The sequence below is a fragment of the Calidris pugnax genome, unplaced genomic scaffold (assembly GCF_001431845.1).
Source record: "Calidris pugnax isolate Ruff unplaced genomic scaffold, ASM143184v1 scaffold15, whole genome shotgun sequence".
NCBI classification, from domain to species: Eukaryota; Metazoa; Chordata; class Aves; order Charadriiformes; family Scolopacidae; genus Calidris; species Calidris pugnax.
Window position 1 is genome coordinate 6,540,360 of NW_015090774.1, and position 16,191 is coordinate 6,556,550.

The 16,191-nt window shown below is 42.8% G+C and overlaps 1 long non-coding RNA gene across 1 annotated transcript in view; it reads right to left on the reverse strand.

Annotated features, from left to right (window-relative positions):
- The window catches only part of LOC106888525, a 4,827-nt gene extending 2,339 nt beyond the window's left edge, over positions 1 to 2,488 (reverse strand). Inside the window, exons 1-2 of the long non-coding RNA XR_001412122.1 lie at positions 2,172 to 2,488; positions 774 to 835 (exon numbers count right to left, since the gene is read on the reverse strand). This is a non-coding gene — a long non-coding RNA (uncharacterized LOC106888525). The remainder of the gene's footprint in view (positions 1 to 773; positions 836 to 2,171) is intronic.
- Positions 2,489 to 16,191: the final 13,703 nt, after the last annotated feature.

Consider the following 16,191-nt stretch of genomic DNA (forward strand, 5'->3'; position numbering starts at 1 on the left):
TTCTCCTCCTGTCACGCATGGTTTTTTTACTGATTTCAGCATTAACTTTTTTGGATACTTCCTGTCACTGGAAGACCTCTCCCTCTCCCTCCCCACAAGAACAGCATACGTTTTCAATTTAGATTATGTTCCCAGCAGATGTTGCAGGACGTGAAGGCCTTGCTTTCTCTTTCATTAAAAAGGCACTTGTAATACATTTTATTGTCTTGGATGGAAAAAATCATGTATTGCAATGTTCAGAAATCAGTCAATGTGATTTCATAATTTCTACCTTAAAAAAATAATAATTGGTTAACAGAAAATAATAAAAAACAAAGTCCATGTCCATTATATCCCTGAAGAGCATTTGTAAGTATCCCTCCAAAGGGTGCTAAAGGAGGAAATGTTTACTGTCTCAGGAAGAACTCTCCAACTCTAATGCCCAGTCACCCCAAGAAACACTTCTTGTTACCCTCATAATATTTTGCATGAAAATTCAGTGTACACATCAATGCTTTTGCTTCACCACATGGAGCTCCTGGCTATCCTGTGTGCACATGGCTTTACCTGAAGTTAGACCTGCTAACAGAAACCCTTCTGTTCTCAAGACACGACCCTAACATCCCATGTGGAACCTGAGGTCTGGGTTAGAGCGTAACATCCCTATACACCAGCGGGGTGTTTGCTGATGGCCAGTGGACTAGCCAGGGCCACATCACCCATGTCCTCCTTGCAGCAGCAGGACTGGCTTGAAGTGGATCAGAGCACCCAAAACCTCAGTGCTTTGAACTTACCTAAGAAAGATGGACCAGAATCAGTGAGCTCCTGTTTCGTTCATGGTCACCCAAGGGTAAGGCTTGAAAGAAAAAGAATAAGACAGGCCAAGAAAATCTAATCAGAAACTCCATATACCAGAAAATGGTATGCTACAGTCACCAAAGATTCCCTTTAAAAATCTTTAAGCATATGCACACTAGGAAATTGCTGTTGGTAGTCTGTAGGATGCTCAGCATCACAGAACCATTTGTTATCATCTGGTTTCACAAATACCTACTGCTAAACATATATTTATTTGTGTGTGTATGCATCTGTGTGTGTATACTTTACATACACTTATATTTACTTATTCCATCCTTTGTGTCAAAACTAGGAACAAAATGAGGTTATAACCTACGGCAAAACATGCACAAACATAATGCAGAATCACCAGAGCTGCCAAAAAATCCCCGCTGTAGAGAGAAGATTAAGTCTAACAAAATGGACAGCAAACCGCAAGTTTCATACAGAAAGCTTGTTTCCAATACAGTTAGATTTTATCATTCCATTGTTTCTTCCTGTATTATGGAAGCAATTGTTTTTCACTAAAGCGTAGGTATGTCAGAGCCAGAAGCAATGGTCCATCTAAATCTACATTTGTGACAGTAAGTAATACAGACAAATTGATATCTCAGCATCTATTCCCAACAACATAAATCCAGCCAGTGGCTATCTCTCAGGTTTCCTCATTTTCCATAAATTTGTCTATCTTCCCTTGAGCTGATATGTACCGCTTTTTATTGCTGACTTTGGAAATTGCTCGGTAATTTAAAAATTCTTTGTGTAACAGAAATTCAGCTTGAATTACAACTGAGGCTGGTTGTTTCCATCTGGTGTATTGGGTTTCCTGATTACACACACCAACTTTCAAATTATACCTTTCTGTAGGCACTGCAGAAAGCACTGACTGCTTTGGGTGGCTGGTGGAACCCCAGGACCAGCAAAGAGAGACTGGAGACAATTTTTCACTGGGCTCACCTCCTCCTGGCCATGGGCAGCTGAGCGTGGGTGCTGGTGGTGGGTCAGTGCAGGCTGGGTCCTGCCTTCCTGGCTGCTCATGGGTCCCAGCAACCATCCTCCTCATCTCCAAAGCCCCCAGAATCACTCCCCAGATGTTTGCCTCCCTGTACATTGATATTTTTTTTTTCCAACCTAGGAGTTTTCTAGGCAAGGGAAATGCAGCAGGGAAACAAACTGATCTCTGGTCAGCCAAGAAATGGTCTCCTTTTGACTGGGCACTTGCCACCTCAGCTGGGGAGTGTACCTTCTGGGCCAGCATCCATGCCCCATGGGGCACACAGGCTTCACAAGCCAGAGGGGTTGCAGTGCCCAGACGATTGCAACTGCAGGGATGTCCCAGCAAAATAACTTCTTACCATTATTTTCCAGTTGACCAAGAAGTAGATGTTTCCTTGAATCCTGGGGAAGTCCTGGCTCTCAGCTGGTAGCACCACCAAGCTCTGGGGCCATGCAGGCACCAGGGGCCAGCAGCATCCTCATGGAGTGGGGAGCATTTGGGATTTCAGCCAAGGGGGCTCCAGGCCCAGCAGCCCTCAGCTTGGCCTTGCTTTCCTTCCTGCAAATAACCTGTTTTGGTTTACTTTATCTTTGTAATTAATCACAGCAAGCCTGAAAATCCTCCCAGCAGTGTAATGAGCTCCCTCCACACCACAGCCAGTGCCTGGCCGTGACAATCACATACGACAAGCTGTGTCCCACTGGTACTCGAGAGAGGTATCCTTCCCTCACACTGCCCCAGGGGTCTGCCTGCACATGGAGGGACACCATCCTGAAGGAGGGGGGCAAGTGGGCTTCTCCCACCCACGTGGCACTGGAGGACATGGGAGACCAAACCCAAACTCGGTGCCGCAGGAGCAGCCCTAGCCCTTTGGCGCTGGCACACCACAGACCCACAAGCACCTCAGGCTTGGGGAGCAGAGCTAGGGTGTGCTAATGCAAAGGGGGATAAGATTAAAGTAATCTGCATCAGAAATATTGTTTACAAATTTCAGCCGCTAATAAATGATCAATGTGCAGACTAAAATATTCCTACTCTAAGCATTTTTTTTAAGATCGAAATTTTTTCTTCCTCTGCAAATGCCACCCAGCCATTTGTAGCCCACGAATTAGCATTTTCTGATATTTCTCTACACCTTCTCAGGCTGCCTGTTACCGTACTCTGTCTTTTCTTCCACACCCCTCACACTTTTCGGCACTCAAATATCAAAATAACTATTCTTGCTACACACGGGCTTGCCTCTGCATGAAGCAATTGGCCAGGTGCATTATGCATGTTTTTTGCCAAAACACCCAGCCCTTGGCCCCTCTGCCACTGCCAGCCAGGGCAGCATCAGCCCCACGGGCCAGCACGGAGGAACCATGTGTGGGGGGCAGGAGCAGCCTTAGGCCAGCACGAGGAGGTGGCCTCACAGACAGCCACCCCTCCTTCTCCAGGCCTGGGGAAGAACCTGTAGGAGGGTGACCCAGTGCAGGGACAGTGAGAAGGCAAGAGGTTATCTTGAGGATACGGCGGCTCCGCGTGGGCAGAACATCTGAACTGAGCATATAAACATCCCACGCTTCCCAGCATGGCTTTAAATTAAAATAAACCCGTTCTGTAACACCGCCAGAGAATGGCTGACTGAGAAATTTACAGTCCAAAGGATCCAGGAATTCGCTCTCTATTACTCTGCGAACATTCATTAAAAATATAAAAATGAAATTAAAATGGCCATATTAGGAAGATTTGATGCCCTTTGTGGACACATATCTTTTATTTTCAGGACAAAGTTGCTTTTCTTCCAAGAAGTCTGATGAATTTTGAGATGGGAACTTGTTAAAATCATCCACAATGGTATTGTATAGCACGGCTTTTGCTCGCTGTTAAGTGATATTCTGGAGTTCCTCCGTTACCTCCAGAGGCTGAGTTAACTGGCCTGGGTTAAGCCAAAAAGCCAAAAATAGAAATAGCAAACCACAGAATATTGTAACAGATATTCAAAATTATAAATCTGTAATCAGCAAAGCAGAGAAGCTCTGTTAACATCTTCTTCACGTAAAACAACTATTTGTTGAGGCATTCAAATAAAAAGAGTTAATGAGACCGTTTTAAAAAATAGATTTTGCAAGCCCAAGAGTTTTGGATTACTTGCATAAATATCCAGATTGCTGAAAGCTGGGCTGCTTTTGACATCTCTATGCTGTGTGTTTACATCCCTATGAGCTGCATGGGTCCTGCCTGGGAAGAGGGAGCCTTTCTGAGGGACCAGTCACGCAGTCTTTTAGGGACTAACAACGAACATACAGTAACTATGAAATAATTAACCTATAGATCAATCTCTTCTTGCAAGAGTATGACCAGGCAAGCTGGCAAACTCAGAAACGTGTGTATGGTCCACAAAAGATAAATATGTCCTTCTGTGTGACATATACTTGACAAATACTCATTATGTCTGAAAAAAATTACTTTTTAGATGTTTCCATATGAATCCAAAAGCTTACCTCCCATTTTTAAGTTTGGTGCCATGCTTACGTTCACCCTGAGAATCACACAGCGTCTAACACCACCACAGCCTTGGCAGAAAAATCCTCGTTGATACTTGTATAACTGTAAAATCCACTCATGCTGAGTGAATTAATTACTTACTAAGCTGGCAGTTTTAAAGATAGAGAAAGATAAAACCGACAAAAAAACCAAACATAAAAATCCAAATACAATCACAATGTCTGTTGAAATGTTAAAATAAAAATGGGATAATGTTTGCAGTGTTGAACCTTGGCTCTTGGATGAGTTTCTTAGTATCAGATTTCAAAACACATCAGCACCTACAGATTCATACAGGTTTCTTGCAATGCTTTTCAACAGGCATAGCAGCCAGCCCCAATAGTTTAAAACCTCTCAGACCAACTCTGGAAACTATTTAGCACCTGAATCCCATCTATTTCCACATAAATGTCTCAGTTCCTTAATCATAATTTGGAAAACTCTGCTTCTCTGCCTCTCAGGAATTATTTAATAAACTCTACATGAGGCTTCTGAAGTCCTTTAGCTATGATGGCAAGGGGAGAGTCCAGAGATATCCTGGACAGAACAAAGTGAAATGAGGAATTAAGTGAGAGAGATCGGCAGTGACAAGATGAGCTTTGCTTTGGCTCCTGGAGATAGACAGACAGATAGATAGACAGACAGACGGCGTGTAAACATGCTACTAAAAGCCTCAAATTACAATCCATAATTTGTAAAACCCAGCTAACAGTGTTTTCAGTGTGCATACTGAAACAGACTTGAAATTATTCCTACCTCATAACACTGAAATTTTCCTTAGTGCCATTTATGAGATATCAAATTATTTCCATCGTATGCTGGAACAGATAAATAGCAAAACTCAGAAATTCATACCAGAAGTTACATTTATGGAAATACTGTCTAAATTTTGGAGAAAACACTTTGTACCAGGTCATCAGTTCAAGACAGATGGCCTCATAAACCTCTCAGCAATGTATAAAACCTAAGGTTATATTTGACGGGTTCCAGGAACCACATTTCACACAGATGACTGAGCGGTTCAGCAGAGAAGCAGAGGCCATTTACTGCCTGGCGGTGGGATGTGAGCTGAAGGCACCCATCACCTGCACACGACGCAGGGCGAGACAGAAAGGGAGAGTGACAAAGAGCTGCTGTCCCCACCTCTGTGCCACGCCGCCGATGGGGAGCTGCAGATCTGCTAACTCCTAGACTTCCTAAATAATTTTTCTGCCATTTTCTCATCAACAGGGACTGAGTGGTGATGCCAGAACAAAAGCCCAGGGAAGCAGCAGACTTCAAGGCATGCCACGCATCAGAGCCTGAATTTATATACCCAGCCCGGTCTGGCTATTCAAACATTCGTAGGCATCCCTTCTCCGTTATTAACATACACTTAAGAACATCAGATTTCACATGGCCTATACTCATTTACTGGCATTTTACAAGGGAACCTTGTTTACTTAAGTTGAGACATCTAGAGCTAAAATATTGACTCATATCTAAGAGATAGATGAGCTACGGAATGTTAAAAGTTTATCAGCCTTTCCCAGCTTCAGACTATTTTGGACATATCAGTAAACAAGCTATCACCCCCAATGCCTTCACTCATAAAAATGTAGCAGAAAGCATAGAGGCATAGTATAAATAAATATGGCAACCATATGGTATGTCACATTTACCACCGGAAAGCAGGCACACGCGTTCTGTCATCTGTCCGGTTCAGAAACCTCTCAATTATTTAACAATACCTGGTGTGCCCTGACTACACATAAAAATTAAGCTCGCACTGTGAGACATCACTCTAAGTTTCAAAAAGAAAGCAAACATAGATGTGAGAGGGAAAGAGAGAGATCATTCCACATGAGAACAAATTGCCACAAACAGGGCCACAAGGGGGACACTGTAATTTGGGACTGAGAAGTGCGTGAGGGTTTTGCTAATATTTTACTCATCCAAGAGATTCCACTGCTTCAATGGAGAGAAAAATACGTAGCTGTAACTCACAACTTGTCTACTAATTTGTTTAGAAATTTCCTAGTGTTGCTCTGTTCCAGTGGATCAGCTGCCACTGGAAAGCATTAAGGATGCTACTGTTTTCTTCTTTAAATAAACATAAAACCAGTATGTACACCTGTCCTATTGGTACCGCTCAACCTCTTTTTTTCCTTTTTTTTTTAAATATATACTACTTGAATCCAGCAATCTTTCTAACAAGATCTCCATTTTGCAACAGAATAATTCTTGGAAGTAACTCTTTTTGCTGAAAATGTTTCTCAGCATGCAGGTACAGCCTCACCATTATTAAGTCACAGGTGGGACAGGAGGAACTGCCGATTATTGATTTCACTTCTATTCCCTGCCTTTAGACACAACTGCCCAGCCTGAAATCTCCTATGTTACAAATCCAGCTGAGGTTCAATTACTCAAAAAATGCCTAGAAAACCTCCGAAACCTCTGAAAAAGTACAGTTTGTGGATGGTGAGGGATGCTCTGCCCCATTTTCACCTTGCACTTGCCCAGTGATGCTGCCTGCGCCGGGCTGGTCTCCAGGAGCCTGGTCTCCTCTGCACTTGTGGTGCTTCTTGCTAGACTCGGGTGCTGAGAAGGGGAAATCCATCTGGCTTGAGAGCAGAGGGACACAGCTGGGAAGGGGAAGTCCAGGAGGAAATATTTCTGGACAAGTAGCCTGTGGGAAGAGGGTGGCAGGGAAGTAAAGCCAGGAAATTATGCACAGAAATCTCTGTTCAGAACATGTTACTAAGGTTTCCCAAAAAAATACTGCTGAGGAAATCCAGAATTAAAATCATCCACGCTATTTAAATTTAGCCCCTGCAAGTAAATCTTCCAGGGAAGGAATGGCCCTGAATGCCATTACCACCCAGTGCGCTTTCCTCTCTCAACACGCAGCACACCTGGCACTACCTAATGAGCAGTGACAGCAAAATGTCTTGATCTTCACTGTCTACAGCATCACCAGGCTTCTGCACCCGAGTGAGGAGAAGCGAGCGGAGGTCTGAGCAGGCTGACAGAGCTCTCTGGGAATGGGAACAGGCTGACTGCCAGTGATCTCCACAGGCATCTGCTGGCCGCAGAGAAACAGTGAATTCAGAAATCTCACTGTTTTGTAGACCCTCGGGGCAGTTACGGCCCTTTCTCCCAGCCCTGATTCAACCCACTGTTCTTCAGCCTGTTATCATCCAGGTCTATTTCCTCCACCTCCTTGAGAAGACCCCTCGGGCCACCCCACGCCAGCAGTGCCCACCTGCTGGGTGCAGACCTAAGGGTCCCGGGGGGCATGGGTATGGCTCCCAACCCATCCTGGGCTGGACACCCAACCTACCCTCCCCTCATCTCCTCCCTGTCCAGCCTACTCTTCCTCTAACTCTCCCTTGCCAAGGCACTCCTGGTCTCACCCATTTCCAGTTTAGCCCTTCTCTGCCAGAGTCACCTCCTTGCACAAGAGTTTGTAGCTCCTGTATAAGCCAGTGTTACACAGCTGTCTGTGTGCTGCCATTGCAGAATGCAGAAAGTAAAAGTAATGTCAGGACATGTACTTCTACTAAAGCGAGGAATATATGAGACATACAGACTATATTTTGCCCTTGCTTTGGTGGCTGTAGGATATACAGGCCAAGTTTTGCTCTTCCAGATGGTCCCTGTGTACATTTTTTTCTCATCTGGGAGCTGCTGTCTCACTGACAGACACATGAAAGATGGCAAACAACTAGACAACTGAGTGGAAATTCGCTGTGAGGTCCCAGAAGGCTTCGTAAGTTCAGCCATAAATACCATAAATGTTAACACAAGTGGTCCACCAACACATATTCGAAGTAATCGCAAAACCTATTTCCCCATGCTGACTTGTGACTCATACCCTAGCCACAGCCACACTAGGCAGAAGAGCTCTCTTGCAAGGGTCTACCAGCCTTGGTAGTAGTGACATTTTTTGGACAAAATTGTCAGGAGTCACTAGCTTAGAAAGTGTACTACCATCCTTTGCTTTTTTTTTACCTATGATTTTCCCTCTTGTCTGTTTCTCTGTACACTGGATGCTGTCAGATGCATACACTTCCATCTGCTGATTTTTAAGTGCTCTTGGCTTTGAGATACCTTTCTTTTATTTTAATCAGTAGATACTTTACCAGATGTAATTATGACCCCAAACTGCTCTGTGCCTGCTAACATATTTTGAAAAGGAACTTGAGTATCTGTGGGGGAATAAGGGGTGTGTGGGGTGTTGGTTTTAGCTTACTCTCCTCTCAGTGATCATCAAGCTATTTCACATTCGCCCAAGATTCCACTAAAATACTTGTAAATGCCTCTCCTCTCAGTGATTATCAGGCTATTTCACATTTGCCCAAGACTCCACTAAAATACTTGCAAATGCCCCTCCTTGTCCCTGAATTGTGTTGCTTTGCCTAACTTTAACTCATCATGGCTGTTAGCTCTCATTTTTCCTGCTAGCAGTAACTTAGAGAATGTTCTTGTGTAGCTGCCACCTCTGTTTTCCATTTCCAGAACAGTTCATTTGTTAGCCTCAGATTTTTTGAGAAGTCCCTTGTGAAGCCACACCACCGTTTTTACTTGTTCTTTGTGTATCTTTTTTTCAGAGGAATTTTGATCTGTTGCACCTTAAATTCAAATTTCTTGTTAGAGTTCTCCACCTTATTTTCACACCCTTGGATGTGAGGTACTTCCTCTCATTGTATCCAGCCCACTAAGACTCTGATTAAACTAAGCAGTTAAGGATATGCTTAATTTAAAGAATGTGTATAACCCTATCCCTGTTCAACAGAACACATACATCAACGGGTGCTCCAATGGGACAAAAGCACATGCTAAAAGCTACTGTAAATTTGTAAAAAATTCTATTCTTGAAATCTAATCCTCCAGTACTACTGCAGCACCTACTGGCCCTTAAAGAGTTTTTTCTCAATTAAACAAAAGGACATTTGCAATACTCTGTTGTTCTCATCTTTTCATTTTTATAGGACTTGTTACCTTCTGGGTTTTTAGGTCACTGCAGTTTTCTACATCCTCTACAGAGTGCATGTTTTACCACACTGGGATGACAATCTTTTGACAACTGGGATCATGCTCTTGAAAAGAAAGCAACCCCTTCTTCAGAGCAAGCAAAGTAAGGCAGATCTTTTGTGACCGGTGGTATATGCATGTGTGGAGGAAACCACAGAAATCGGCTGTGAAGGCTCAAAACTTACATCTCTCTCTCTCTAGAGCTCAGGCTAAGAGGCTGCATGGAGCCCACATGCTCTCACGCCAGGCTTTAGCACATCTGTCTCCTTAGGAGACTTTTTACCTTCTTGCAGCAAGTGACACCTACCATGCATGCAGAAGCATGTTCCCATGAGATGAAGAAGTGGGAAGAGGCTCTCACGCTTCTATGCCCGCTGGGGTAACTTGTCCCTTTCTCATTGTGAGACTCAAATGAACTGTCCTGGAAGAGCAAAGTTGTAATTCAGTAGTATCGTACTGTCCTGGTGATTTTTTGTTTTTCACGCCAAGCTTCTAAAAATAGTCATTTTTGCTCTAGTAGCCAAATGCAAATTGAAAAGAAATGGGAAGCAAGTGACACGACCAAGCAGCAAATCTTCTTTTACCAGTCAGCTTTGCAGTATAAATTAAAGCTGATGAAGTAAAAATAATGTTTAAAAAATTTGCACCTTGAGGCAATCAAGTAACTCCACAGTCAATCAGAGGGAGTATTTACAGCTTCACTCACAGTCTCCTAAGAAATATGTTGTTTTGCTTCTTGGCTAAAGTGTGGACTCGGGGTGGAACATGATTTCCAGGCAAAAGGCAGAACAGAGAACAGACCTGTTTGATTCCTGGCTTGGTGTCCTGTCTTTGGCTCAAACAAAGCTTTATTTTAAATTATTTTGGGTAGTCTTTTTTTTTCCCCTTTTTTTTTTTTTTTTTTTTTTTTTTTTGGTAGGTTTTCCTCATGTTTCATTATTATCTGTTAAAAATACTGTGCAGCTTGATGCTATCACCCACACCCAAACAGCACTTTAGCACTTTATCACTTACTGCCTTTCAACCAGAAGAGGAATTTTTCTTGGTGTTAATGGAAGTGCAGTCAAGGGCTATGCAGGAGCCCTCTGAGAACAGAAGCACATACCATTCACTCAGGTTAGTCTACATAAGGTTTTGGGCCTTTTTAAAAAAAAAAAAAAAAGAAAGAAATTTTATGAACATAGGAAATGATTCAGAAGAATCTGCAGGCTACAAACGCAGGTAATATCCCTCAGATGGTACAATTACCCAGACAACTGGAAAAACTTGCAATTATACAAATAAGGTATAGCACTGTGAAGCTGATAGCAATGTAGGAAGCTACAGAAAGGTATTTCTTTTCTAGGGAATAAAGGGTGACCATGTTGCAATCAGCAGCCAAACTTGGATCACATGATATCTAACATATTAAATAAAGATGTTTAACGTTTCTTCATAACGAAGTAGAGGAGTCATAAATCACGAAGTACTGATTCCTTTGGGTACCACAACTCTGCAAGTTTGAAGACAAAGAATATATCAAGTTTCATTCTCATTATAATCTCCACGAAGTAACCTTGAGGTCAGAGAGAGAGGTAAGAGCCTGTGGAGGTATGCCTTCAATGAAGGACAAGTTATTTTGCTTTGGATTGCTTGGATTTCTTAAAAGAAGAATCTGCTGTCTGAATAATCGGGAGTGGTTTGCCTCATAGGGTTGAAATAACAGAAAAATTGGTGAGACATTAAGTAATTGGGGATTATTTTGTAACCGAGACTGCCCTTTAAATTTATCCACTTTCCCTATCAAATGCTCCCTTCCAAGAACTAATTACTGAGTCATTCTTTTCCTGTGTCATGTAAGTACTGTTTCTTTCCATCTTCCGGGATTTTTGTGTTTGCACGAACACACTGTTTCTACACTGTTTCTCCACACTAACACACTTTAGCTGCTAAAATAAAATAAATGTAGAAGGTACAATTCAAAATGACTAGACACCTTGCGTCAGAACAGAATTAGCAAACTCTAATAACTGTCTGGGCATTTATTTGCTATCATTTACCTGATCATTTCAAAGTACTGTTGAGCCATTAAAGCTTTACAACATCCTACGAGATTGGTATTTTTAACCTTCTTTCACAGACAGTAAAAGTGATACAGAAATAGCTTAGCCCCTGTGCTGTAGGTCATACGGGCAGGAACAGAGAGGGGCCATAAACAAGCTGACAAGGCTATAATGTTCCAGCCATTAGACAACACCACCTCCTTCTGGAATGAAAAGTCAGCAACACGGCTGTCTGATGCAGGGGAAAAGAAATAAATCATTGCAGCTTCTTGAAAACAATTACAAGGCAGCCTTCCCTAAAAAACTGGAGAATAAAAGGTGAATTATGAAATTCACCTCATGAATATGCACAAATAGCGTATATTTCTGCATTAAAATAAAGACAATCAGGTGTTTAGATGTTCTCCTTAAAAACAGAGAGGCACACATGGAAGAAGTGCCTGCACCTTGGCCTCTGCATCCCCCAGGATCTGGGTGGGTACAAAGAGCCTGCGTTCGCAGCAGGATCAAGGGGAGCACCAAGAAGCTGGTGGGAAGGTTGCACTGCTGAAGGTACACGAGCAAGCTTTCACTGGCTGCTCCACCACAGGGCTGCAGTGAAGCCACCTGCACCACTGCCTCCTTTATCCACTTGCTGGCTGGGTTTTCACAGAATCCCAGAATCTTCTAGGTTGGAAGGGACCTTAAAGATCATCTTGTCCAACCGTCAACCTAACTGACAAAAATAGACACCCACACAACAAACAAGGAGCATCATCACTAAACCATACCTCCCAGCACTACATCAACCCGTCTTTTGAACACCTCCAGGGATGGTGCCTCAACCACCTCCCATTCCAATGTCTGATAACCCTTTCAGTGAAAAAATTTTTCCTAATATCCAGCCTGAACCTACCCTGGCGCAACTTGAGGCCATTTCCTCTTGTCCTGTCGCCTGTGACTTGAGAAAAGAGACCGAGCCCCATCTCTCTACACCCTCCTTTCAGGTAGTTGTAGAGAGCAATAAGGTCTCCCCTCAGCCTCCTCTTCTCCAGGCTGTCTCTGGTCCCCAGGCTGGGCAGTTCAGGGGTAAGCTCTCCTGCCAGGCACATAGAGCCACCCCGTCCATCTGACCAAGTGCCACGCGGCGTTTTTCTGACAATACAACTCAAGAGACTGCTTCTGAAGTTTCAGCCCTACGGGGAGAAGGCTATTGGAGCAGATTGCATCCAGCACCCGGGATGTATGGAGCTGAGATCATTACCCTGCCGTTACGACCACAGCAAACGCTGAACGGCGTCCAGGCCGTTATTGCATAAGTCTCCAGTGCTTTCCTGGCAGCCACGGCAAAGAATATGAAAATGTTGAAACTGAATTTATTCTCAGTTTCAACATCATCTCTCAGAAAGAGTCAACCGGCACTGGAATTTCAAGGGGGAAAAGCTCTTATAAAACTAATGGCTTCTTACTCTCTCTCTGTCAGCAGATGATTAATTCCTGGTGCTGGAGGTGCATCTGAGCGACTTAGAATGGAGTTCTGGAAGTCATGAAGAAGTAAGAAAGGTTTTGACCAAGGCTTAATCATTCTATTCTCAGCCCTTGCTCTGTCCAAAGCTCCACTGATTAGAAGCCAGCAAGAATTTTTCCTTGAAAAAGGCAAAGGAAAACGTTAAGATAATCTTGCTTTGCAACTTGGGATCTCGCATTAACAAGAAACCAAAGCAAGAAAGATTAAAAGCAATATTAGGTTCTTTTCGAAGTCAGATGTTTGACGTGCACCACCTAAATATGTTTCTCAAAACTACTCCTGAAGCCTGTATAAACTGGCTGATTGGGACCTCTGAAACGTATGCCGCATAGGCTGACACATAAATTTGGAATCATGAGCTTAATTAGAGTGACCCAAGTTGAAAAACTTTCTCTAAATGACTCACCAGTGATTACAGAAAAAACCAAGTCCTACGTCTCCCCTCTCCCTGTTGCTATGTTCTAAACACGAGAGCAAGCAAACCGATACCCCCCACAACTCCCCCAAGTCACAGCAGACTGCACCACTTCTGGAAACGTTCCTCAACCGAAAGCACTAACTTGTGGCAGCCACTGCAAAGTAGGTCTCATCATTCGTGATCCTCCTAAAACAACAATATAGAGCAGAATAATGGAGAAAGAAGCTGATTTGTAAATGCTTCCTGAGCAACCATTTATAACGAGTACCTCCTAAAAACCTCCCATGCTAGAGCTGAGAACACAAAGGTGAAAACATACAACACTTTATCATCATTCTCTTTAGCTTTAAAAAGTATACAACATAGATCCAACATGTATGCATATAATTAATTATTGGGGGTTTTTTTCTATTTAAATGTTTTTACCATTTTTTATTACACTCCCCTCCAAACATCTGGAAATTTTAATTTAAAAAAAAAAAAAAATCAGTCTTTTTAGTAAGTGGTAGTGCAGCCAACGCTTTCTTGCCAATCAGAACATTCCCAAATACTGATTTCATTTTTTCCAAAATTTCATAAATATTTTTGAAAAATCCTCATGATGTTCATCCTTCTTTTGTTTCCAAATGGAAAAGTTTGGTTCAAGCAGCACTGCCATTACAGGGAAAAAAAGTCCTGTTCCTGAGGAAGGTATTCAACAGTCTTCATACGCACTAACTATTCTCTTTTGGCATTGCCCTTCATCCAGCCCATACTTTCGACTTCTGCAGTAGAAAAAACAGGTGTCCCCCAGAACAAATTGCCTGATACACCTCTGGAGCAGCTCTGGCCTATATGTAGTCTATACATGGAACTTGCCATGGAAAAAATAACTTGGGCTCACCTAATTAAAGACCATATAACAAATGTAAACAACCTTTATCCAGCATAGGAGGTTACTTTATGGTGGCTCATCAAAAGAATTTGTACCAAAGTCTTCTTTTCCTCCACTTTGCCCTTTGTGTTGCCACATTTTGTCCCACCTCTGTCACGCCATCTGGAAGGTTCATTTGTTTTCCCCAGGATGATATTTCAATCCTTCCCTTGGCAGCTAATGACTCCCAACTGGCTTCCTCACCCCGTGCTTTTAGCATGCTGTGGCTTCTGGTGACAAAGTTATCAATGGCACGATTAAATGGGAACGCTTTCCAGATGGTGCAGGAGGAATGCCATGGCTCTCTTCTTCCAGCTCAACCCTTGGCCTTTCAGGCAGGCAGCTCTGTGGCCTCTCCTTTAACCTGTTCCTTACCACTTGACAGTCTGCCTACAAATCCCCATCTCCCTCAGGTTGCTTCAGTCTCCCACAAAGTTCAGTGGCACTGAAGCCCTGCTAGATTAAATCTCTACGTTTCACATCCTTTGAAGAAGAATTATCTTGTCAAAGAGAAATATCAGTTAAAGTGGTACAATTCACGTTTCAAAAACTCCTGTTGCTTTTATTTTTTCCGTTCTCTACTTGCCTTTGTATCTCTGCTCTCTATGGTTTCAAAACCTTGCATACTACTGACGTGACACTAATGAGCTGCCCAGATTATTTTTCCCTTCCTTAAATAGAGGGTGTTACAGGCATTATCTCCCAATCATAAAGTGCTACCTTTGAGTTCATGGATTATTAAAAATCTTTTCTACCAGACTTGCAATTTCCTCTGCCAGGTCTTGGACTCCTATGACATGGCCATTATCCAGCAACGCTTCCATTGCAAATACATTCATTTGCACTTCTACAGTTACTCCTGACTACCTTTGTCCCCATAGTCTATCTTACAAAACACAGCTTCATTATAAAACAAAACCAAAATATTCTTTAGTTTGAGGTCATACTTGGACTAATTTTATCTTCCTTCACTCCTTATTGGATCGGGGGGAAAAGAGGGTTTTTTTGACCCCATTTCTAACCAGGGTGAAGAAATATATTAATTGTCTCTAGTGACAGATGTCAACACTGTGAGATCTTTAAAGGCTTCATATAAGCCATTCATGGCATTGTGTCATGTTGCAGAAAGGTTCTAATACTTACATATACTCAAATTTGAACCTTCTTTGCCCTGGAATTGCACTGGCCAGTACAGTGGTAATAATCTGAAAATAACATTTGATCCAAAAGAGAAAGGAAAAACATTCCAACATTGATTTCAGCTTCCAATATATTTGTCATTTTGAGTATCTATGTCAGGAAAGACTGACCAGAAACGGTTTCAATTACTATCTTACCTTATGCGCTGCAGTGTCCCCAGAAGAGCTCCATCTGAGTAGGACAGCCCCATCTGGGGCTGACGTGCCTGGGCTAAACCTGGTGCTTCTGCAGGCGAGGCACTTCCTCACCTTCCAGCTCACCTGGAGCACACCCTACATCTTCTGCAACTGCTATAGGCCAAGACCACCCATCACCCAGCAGACAAGACAAGTGCACACAGTAAATATAGGAAAAGTAGGGAAAATTTAATCATTATTGTATGTTTCTTACAGGGAGAGCCATAAGTGGCTATTCATTAAATCCCCAAAACTCTCTTCCAAATCCTTCTGGCTTGAATGCATAAGGAAGATCCTCCCTTCTCTGTCTCAAGCTCCTTCCATCTTCACCATGCCAAAACCCCAGATCAAGCCTCATTTAAGCAATATACAAGGAGCAATTTCAATCCACTTAATATGTGTAATCAAATAGCTCACTGCTCAGTATATTCCAGAGCTTGGGAATGCTTATGAAGCTGCCACAAAGCTTTCAGAGCAGTGCAGAGCTCTGCTTTGAACTGCCAAAGAAATTGGAGGTTCTTGCCATAAAATTGAGGTCCAGTGTGTCACAGAGTGCACATTGTTTTGACTAATTTGAACC